Source organism: Rattus norvegicus, chromosome 7, assembly GCF_036323735.1.
Source record: "Rattus norvegicus strain BN/NHsdMcwi chromosome 7, GRCr8, whole genome shotgun sequence".
In the NCBI taxonomy this organism is placed as follows: Eukaryota; Metazoa; Chordata; class Mammalia; order Rodentia; family Muridae; genus Rattus; species Rattus norvegicus.
The window spans coordinates 112841175-112850276 of record NC_086025.1 but is presented as its reverse complement, the minus strand read 5'-3'; the positions used below and the strand labels follow the sequence as shown (position 1 = coordinate 112850276).

Sequence of the window (9102 nt, the reverse complement as noted above, 5' to 3'; positions counted from 1 at the left end):
AAACAAAAAAACCATCAGACATCTCTGATCTTGCTGCATTCACTTTTCCTGGGGAGATGCAAACAAGCATCTGCTCATCCCAGGTAAGGGACTAAGCCACAGAAAAAAGGAATGATCCTACCCAATCTGGCTTGGTGAATGAATGTTCAATGTGTCTATTACAGCTGCTTATAGGAGCAAGAGGGAACGATTGCTTAGTATTTAAAAAGCAACATGAAAAAAGAAAAGAGTCCCAGTCCGGCATGGGTAATACCTCTCCACAGCTTCATGGGAATGGCTCCCCCTTCTATAATTTTCTACCTCCCAAGAACTCTAATTCCCAAAGGCCATTCAACTGCGGGTTGGGGAGAGTTACACATCACAGCTGCCAGTAATCCCTCCCCCATTTTGCCATAGAAAGCCCCCAAAACTCACAGATTCATGGAGGGAGAGTTGAGTAGAATCTTTGATCTGTTTGGGTGCCTTCCTACTTGGGGTATATATCTCCCCAGACAAAGTTAATGCAACAGTCTTTCTGGAACTCGGGTTCTCCTGGAAGATGAATGAGAAGATAGGAAAATGATCGACGCATGTTAGAAATTCAATTTTATTGGGAGGACAGGGCACAGTGAGCTATTGAATATGGACTGCATGTGAGGGGCTCAGCAGTCTTACTCTGGTAGGAGATATTTGTCTCAGAACAGTCCTGCCTCTTCAGCTTCCCTAGAAAAACCAGCAGAGCAAACCTTTGAAGACACCTTCAAAGGTGCCTGAAAAACTGTAACCACGGCAGAGGGGACATCAGGTGCAAAGGCATGGAAGCTGAATGCCTACACCTGGCTATAGAGAAAGCAAGAGGCCAGTGTCCAGGAAAAGGGGGAGACGGGCTGAGGCATGCCTGCCGAGGGAGATGCTGATCAAGGCTGTGCAGAGATCTGCAGTCGTTGGCTCCACTTCATGACATGGGGAACTAGTTGCAGTTTTGAGCGAAGTGCTATATTTTGGATGGGTTTCTTTATTCTGGTGCAAAGAATCAAAAGAAGGGTCTGGTGAATGCTTAGTAAGCATTCCTCCACTGACCTAGATTTTTAAGGAATCCCTGATTCTCACATCGACACAAACACCTGCAGAGGACAAGGTTGGAAAATTGGTGCTGTCTTAGTGGATGTCCAAAGCACCTGGGCAGAGCCTGGACCACATGGCAGCAGTATGGTAGGGTGGAGGTTAGAGTCTAGGGATGCAGGATGTCCTGTCCACGCTGATGGGACGAGGGGGAGCACTCAAGGATGATTCCAGACCTTCTGACTTGGAGACTGGAAGCAGGATTGGGGAATGCTGTGAAGAAACGTGTGTGGAAGGGGAAGCAGCTGAGCCCGCTAAGAAGCGTCGGCAGACAGTTGGAGCTGGAGATAAAAATAAACTTGGTTGCATATTACGCATTTCAGTCATCTGGGTAAGACGTGGGGACCTCACAAATCAAAATGGGATAGGGGCTGGAATGACACCTCCAGAATCGGTTAGTTAGGCAGCCAGGAACGAGGCGGGGCAGCTCCACCGGATCAGATTCATTTTGTACAACTACACAAAACGCTCCGTGGAAGTCCGTTCCATAGCCTCACACTCACCCTCCCTATCTCAAAGGACAACTGGATCTCGTTTCACCTTCAGAGTTGACGCACACAAGGCTTTCAGAGAATCGAAACTCTAGCTAGCCCGCGAATGTCTGGGACAGTTTGTCTGCATCCCAGGACTGTAGTGGATGGGACTCGGGAATCTGGGCCTTGGGTCTCTCACGGTGCCTTTGCGAGTTGCGAGAGGACAGCACCATCCTCCTGGCTGGAGATTTGAGCGTGGTGCTTCTTAGTGCGCGGTCCCTTTAAGGCTCAGCGAGTGACCTCAGCTGCGCGCTCCGGCCCCGCCCCCGCCAGCGGCGTTCCGAGTGCGCAGGCGCGTCGCGGCGGTACTCGGCGGGGCTCGGGACGCGCCAGCGGCGGCTGAGAAACCGGGCTGCGGCGCCGCCTGCTCCGCCTGCAGACTCCAGCGCCATGGGCTCCTGAGGTACCCGGGCGGAGGGATGCGCGGGGCCGGGCGGGGATTGCACTTTGGGGAGAACCCCAGCTGGGGACTTCCCGCAGGGAGGAAGGGACTTAGAGGCCCCCCGAGCAGCCCGTGGGTGTGCCCGCTTCGCCAGCGTGGCGGGGCCCTGAGTGTAACCCGACCTGCTCGTGGGGGAGCCGGGGTGGGCGGCGCGGGGCCCAGCCTCTTACCGATGGGACTGTGCGCGTCGCGGTGGATGTGCTGCATCCTGGCAGGACTGAACGGAGCGGAGAGGCGTCGGTCCCCAGTGCAGTGGCTTTGACCTGGCCGGGTGGTCGGCCCTTGAGGCGGTACATGCGTAAATGGGGGGTGTGCGCGCGTTTTGCACACAAGTCAGTAGATTTGGAGGGGGACAGATTGGAATCCGGGGCCCCCAGGATGTTGGATGCTCAAAGGAACCCTAGAGATTGTTTGGGTGTGTTGTGCCTGTTTTCCGGGGCACGCCCTTGGACACCTTGCTTGACTAGGACTTCAGGGCTAGGGAGCTCCAGGCAGTGGCAAAGCAAAGGAGTCTGGGGAATGGGCTCGGAGTTTTAGTTTGTATCCTTTCTGGAGGACTGTATGAGGCAAGACATCGCATCCATCCTTCCCTTGGAGGTCTTGGTGGGGCAAAGCAGGTGTCGTCCTGCCTGATACCTGTGTGTGAGGTGAAGGTCCATGTATTATTCATCCGGATGCCAGGTGCTTTGTGTAAGGAGAGAAGTAGCAATCTGTGCCCTGGAGGCTAGTGCTTCAGACCCAGCCAACACACACACACACACACACACACACACACACACACACACACACACACACACACACACGGTGCAGGTCTCAGAGGTCTGGCTTTCTTGACGGGCTGTTTGCAGCATCCCTCCGTGTCAACAAGTTTGGTGGGCCCTTGGGCTCTGTACAGCTGAATATCTTGAGAGTTCTGTTCTGTGCCTAAGTTGGAACCCTAGGGTGGGGGAGCCCCAGAAGCCAGGCTGGTGCCCCCACATGCACATAGATGTGAGGATCTAGGCATCCAGGAGCCCTCAGGGGCTTGGGCAGAATCAGAATTGGAAATAAGTACAGGGATTCCAGAAACACAAGACAAAGGCAGAGGCGTACAGAGGTGGATTCAGTGCTGGGGAGATGGGAGGGGGGAACAGGCCAGGAAAAAAAACAAAACAAAACAAGACTTCAGTACAGAGGGATAGTTGAGCCAAAGTTTGGCGACTGACATTCCTCATAGGCTTTTTGCTATCCATGTTATCCCAGTTTGTTCTCACAGCAGTTGTATGACTAAATTATCATGCATGGTTACGGGAGAGGAAACTGAGGCAGCAGGTCAAGGTGGGTGGGGTGGGATGGAGATTAGTGACTCACTTGTCGGTGTGGTACTAGTAGGCTCTAGTAGAGTCCTTCATCCCTACGTATGCCAAATTGCCTTGTAACGTACTGAGAATCTACTGTGTGCTCAGGGCTGCCTCCAGTCCCTGCTGGCCCATTTCTCTCCCTGATGTTCCTGATGTAGAACACGGAGGAACAGGATCTAGTACCTGCTTCTATAGGCTCCCAGTCTGCCGGGGAGGTGAATATAGATTGTGACCCCATTGGCCAGTGTCGGTGGTGAGGCTCTAAATACTCCCCTAAGATCCTTATGTGACCTGGGCGTCCTTGTGCAGTCCTGGGGGATGACTGGTAAGTTGCTCCCAGGGTGATGGGGTTGTACTAAGAAGGAGAGAAGAGCTTCTGTGTGGGAGGGCGTCAGTGACCAGCTTGTCCTAGTTCTGTGGCCCTGGCCTCCTGTCTGCAGTCTGCTTTCTCCCATTCTTTCCTCTGTTTTGGTCGTGTGCACTTGGTCAGGACCTGAGGCACTCAGGAGGCACTGTGCCACCGAGCCATGTCCTCAGCCCTCTAGCACTCTCTGCCTTTGAGGTTTTGCTCCTGTTTGCCAGCTGGCCTGCCCAGGCCTCTCCCCAAGAGGGGCTCAGTGCTATTTCCAGTCCCCACTGTGGCATTTCTCTCAGCATGTTCCCTGGAGTAGAAACTGCTAGGCAAGGCAGGGCCCAGGCTTTTATTGTTTTGAAAGTGAGTAGCAGCGAATGAGACTGGGGATTTGGTGTGAGTGTTGGGAAGCCTGGAGCTAGGCTCAGAGTTTGGTGTGGGGTCTGCCCCAGGACCTTGGCTGAGGCTTTGGGGGGCAGCAGGTACTTCCTGAATATTTCCTGTGTGCCCTGAATTTGCTGGCCATCAGGTAAGAGAGGCCAGAGACCTGGGTTGTCCCCTGTCAAAGGCTGTGGTTGGCTGAGGTAGCCCAGTACATAACTAATACATTTGAGGCAGTGTTCTACTTGGGGTGGGGAGAGGGCTCTGAAGGGACCCAGAGGACAATAGGAACAGCAGCTCGTTTCTTGAACACTTACCGTGTGTAGGCACAGTTCAAAGTGCTTTCATGAGTCCCATTCCATCATCCTCCGTCCATGAGGTGGGGCTGCCAACCGGTCTCATCACAGGTCAGTTGGTCGGCTCTCCAAGCCTTGTTCTTCCCTTCTGACCTGAGGTGTGCTCAGTGCCTTCCTGGTCCTGAAGTTAGAGGTGCAGTAACGAGGAGGAGAGGAGGGTTCCACGTAACAGGAGCCCCAAGCAGACACAGAGTCCTGCAGTGTCTCCCTCTCAGAGGGTTTTGATTTGATCCCCATGTGGTCAACAAAAAAGCCTTTGAAAGTTTGAGAGGAAGTGGTGTTGTGCATCTTCACCCTGCGTCTTGCTTCCTTCATTCTGGACCATAACTCCAAGATGACCTCCCTCCTTCCTGTTTGCTGCCCCTTTGGAGCCTGGCGTCTCTTTAGTCTCAGCTCTGTTTTTCCTTTGTTAACCTTCTGGGCTGAAGGTCACTGTGCTCTAGGCTCTGCTCTCCTGCTGGCCTCATCTTTGTCTTTCGGCTCCACTGAACTAAACCTGTTTTGTTTTGTTTTGTTTTGTTTTAAATTGGTGACAGGGTCTCCCGGTATTCTAGGCAGTACTTGAATGTACTATGTGGCTGAAGATGACCTTGAACTTCTGACCCTCCCTTTATCTCACAATGCCTAGGATTATAGGCATGTACTGCCTGCCCAGTTTATCAGGTGCCAGCCCTGAACTTGCTTTCTTAAGGATCAAACCTCTGATTTTCCCAGATCTCCTGGGTTCTTAGCTTCTCTTGTCACCTTGGGAGGGGCGGTCAGTCACCCACCGTTCATACATGGACCCCTCAGGTCTGTGAACACGGGCAGAAGGAGCAGGGGATGGAGTCAGTATTGGAGCCAGGCAAGCTGGGCATAACGGCTGTGTCTTCCTTTGAGCTCCATGAAGGCTTCTTGCTCTACTTTGCCAGGTGCCGGGGTGGCTGCATTTGATGCAGTGCTGGTCCTTCCTGTATGAGGAATTGCAGTCATCCCGTCTCTGGACAGAGGCTGTGAGATTTCGTGTCTCTAGAGGGGATCTTGCAGAATCCTGCAGAACACAGCTATTCCAGGAGGTGGGGGCTGATGGGCTGTAGGCAGTGAACATGAGAGTTGAGGGAGGAAGCCCAGTGGGTGCCTGAGTGTAGGCAGTTGAGGGTTCAGGAATCTGGGCCAGGGAGATGGCTCAGTGAGTAAAGCGCTTTCTGTACAAGGCTGATGACCCAGCTTTGATCCCCAGAGCCTGTGGTGGAAGGAGAGAACCAGCTCCTGAAAGTTGTCCTCTGACATCCACATGTGCGCTGTAGCATACGTGTGTGTGTGTGTGTGTGTGTGTGTGTGTGTGTGTGTGTGTGCGCGTGTGTGTGTGTGCGTGTGTGTGTGTATGTATGTACACACGCACAGACTAATAATAGTAATAATAACTAAAGTTTAAAGTTAGAGGCTTTGCAGACACATTGAATTGTGGGAGGGAGCAGGAGAGAGGAGGTTAATGAGCTAAGCAGTTCCCGTGACCTGGAAAGAGAATTAGGAATTGTGGGTCAAATCCTTGCTTTATTAGCACCGTGTCCTTGGACGGGTTGCTTAACAGGTATAATTCATGGTTCTTAAAATTAAGGTAGCCAGGCATGGTGGCTCGTGCCTTTAATCCCAGTACTCTGGAGACAGAAGCAGATGGATCTTTGTGAGTTCTAGGCTAGCCTGGTCTACATAGTGAGTTCCAGGACAGCCAGGCTGCATTGTGAGGCTTTTGTCTCAAACAATAAAGTAATAAATGAATAGATAAAATCAAGGTGGTGGTATTGTTGCACATTAGGTAATCCTTTTACTTTGGAGGTTGAGGCAGGAGGATGGGTTTGAGGCCAGCCTGGGGAAGGACAGAAGCTGCAGTTTGCCTCATCTGTAGAATGCAAGTACCAGCCGCATAGACATTACAGGGCTATGGCGACCCAGCGTTCTGGTTAGCGCACAGTGTGCGGAATGGAGCTCGAGTGTTTTGTTCTTCATCCACCTTGTTTTTTACAACAATGTCTCTCCCTAGGACCTGGGACTCTCAGGCTAGGTAGGCTGGCAGGGAGCCCCAGAGACTTGTCTGTCTCTGCCTCTCCAGTCTGGAATATAAGCGTGCATTAGCACGCCAAGCCTTTCACACAGATGCTGGGAATCGAACTCAGGTCCTCAGGCTTGTGTGGCCCAAGCTCTCTTTCCTGTTCAATTTCTTCAGGAGTCCAGTCCGTCAGGCGTAATGTGGGGAGCTGCATCCATCTAGAGAGAGAGACACCAACCGCAGGACAATTACAGTTGTCAGGGATGCTTTGAGGGGTCCTTGTTACCTGGGCAGGCGCTTTTCTGAGGGCAGTGACAGTTACCACGCCACCATGTGGAAAGGTGGAGAAAGTGGGTTTCAGGCAGAGGCGCGGGCTTACACAGTGACGTGAATCGACGTCACAAAACCAACCACGCAGCCCTACAGACAATCGCGGCCGTACAAACCGGTCCCTAGCAAGACTGTCATTCATGTTCACTGAACGTGACTTCTGCCTCTTGGAGGCCAGATTCAAGATTTATTGACTTTTATTTTGTATGTATGAGTGTTTGCCCCGTGCGTGCACATGTCCAGCATACCCAGAAGAGGATGTTGGATCCCCTGCAACTGGAGTTATAGATACTCGTGAGCTGCGGCTGTTGGGAATTAAACCCGGGTCCTCTGCAAGAGCAGCCAGTACTCTCAACCACTGAGCCATCTCTCCAGCCCCCAGCCATCAGTATTCTCAACAGCCATTCCTGGAACTCTGCTCTTCAAAGGCCCAGAGAGGAGAAAGCCGCATGCAGGGGATACTCAAGAGCTGGATTTAGCCTGAGCAATCATGGGAGCATTTGCTCACATTCCTAGATGCTGCTGTGATCGCGTGGCCCAAGCTGTGGCTGGACATCAGCATACACACTGGAATCCCCCTGCCTTCAGTCAGCAGCGCCCCACTGTCTGTCTGTCTTGAAGCCTGCACTGAGTGCAGTGTGGAGAATTTCCAGTGGGCAGATGGATGGCTAATGCACTGCCGCTCAGGATGAAGCGGACATTATCCTTGAAATGTGATGGCCCCTCCGTGGCGACCAGAATAGGGCTGTCCTGTTTGCTCCTTGATTTATTTATTTATTTATCTATCTATTTATTTATTTATTTATTTATTTATTTATTTATTTATTTTTGAGGTCGGGTCTCTTTGCATAGTCCTGCCTATCCCAGAATGCATCGTGTAGATCAGGCTAGGCTTGAACTCACAGAGATAATCTGTCTCTGCCTCCAGGGTGCTGGGATTAAGGGCATGTGGCACCATGTCCAGCAATTTAGTTTTCATTTATTCGACAGTTTTATTTATTTATTTTAGACAAGGTCTCCTTGTATATCCCTGGCTGGCCCAGAACTCTTTACGTCGACTAGGCTGGCCTCGGATCTGCCTGTCTCTGCCTCCCAAGTACTGGGATTTGAGGTTTGCTCGAGGCAAGGCGTCATGTAGTCCAGGCTGGCTCAGAGCTCCTGATCTTCCTCCCTTTAACATTTGAGTGCTGGTGTGTACTCCCATGCTCAACTTAGAACAGGATGGTCTGTTAAGACTGAGGTTGTGTCACTGGAGGCCAGCAGTGCCCAGTGTCTGCCTGCAGGGGGTGAGAGAAGTCTCCGACTCCAGTGAAGGCAGGAAGCCTAGCAGACACCTCCTTTTCCTTCTCTGAGTTGGAAACCAGAGGGGAAGATCCCACCCAGAAAGCCTTTGTGCCTGAGCAGAGTCACTTCCGGCTCTCCTGTGTGTTGGAGTCCCACATGAAGGGCCGACACTAACTGTGAGAAGCTCTGCATGAGAATAGTCTGGGCTGTAGCCTGTGTGCTGCCAGTGCTAGTGGAGCGGCTTCTGTTGATTCAAGACACCCTGGGCTACACCGGACTCCATTTCAACTTCTCCACACTTCCCCGCAGAAGAAGGCTTTGCCGTTGAGTTTGATGTTCATTCTCGGTAGGAGCTTACTCTGTCTCACTGTTTTCTGAGCATGGGTCATGGGTATTTGCCTAGGTTGGCCACAGGTGAAGAACAATGACTTCGAGCTTTGCTTGAAGTTCAGTGGGAGGAATTCGGTCCCCTGCCTCTATCCTGGCTGCAGCAAAACTGGAGTGATGGCCTTGGGCAAGCCACTTGCTGTTTCTAAGCTCACAGTGGGCATCTGCTCGCCTTCCTGTGCTGGGTGGGTTCCCAGGACAAAAAGGCTGGTCACTAGGGTGAGGGCCAGGTTGGCAGGTCACATGGTTGTGAAGAAAGCCGTACATGCACCCCTTGTTTCTTTCACAGCCTGAAGTCTGAGCAGGGATCTTGTGAAGAATGTTTCTCTTGCTGAGACTATCATGGTCCATCCCAAGATGGCTGTTCCCCTCTCTCCCCATTCCTCCTGAGGTAATTACATTTGTCACCCCAAAAGGGATTTTCAGGTCACACAGCCTCCCCACCCTGAGGGACATACATCTCTCTTCTGATGAACTCCCCCTTGGACATGCTACATCAAGAGAGACTGTGTCCCGTGGCAAATGGCAGAGGACCTCCACTCTGCAGAACGCAGCTGTTCTCCAGGACCC

At 52.1% G+C, this 9102-nt stretch overlaps 1 protein-coding gene across 6 annotated transcripts in view; it reads left to right on the top strand.

Annotated features, from left to right (window-relative positions):
- Nucleotides 1–1878: 1878 nt before the first annotated feature.
- Tmem184b (transmembrane protein 184B) overlaps nt 1879–9102 on the top strand; it is a 42887-nt gene continuing 35663 nt past the window's right edge. Inside the window, exon 1 of one of the 6 annotated variants that reach the window (XM_006242013.5) lies at nt 1879–2037. The gene's annotated coding sequence lies outside the window, so the exon portion shown is untranslated. Of the gene's footprint in view, nt 2038–2224; nt 2367–7860; nt 8492–8822; nt 8924–9102 lie in introns of those variants that run through there. The other 5 variants (NM_001173370.1, XM_017594986.3, XM_063263923.1 and 2 more) reach the window with 5 other exon arrangements.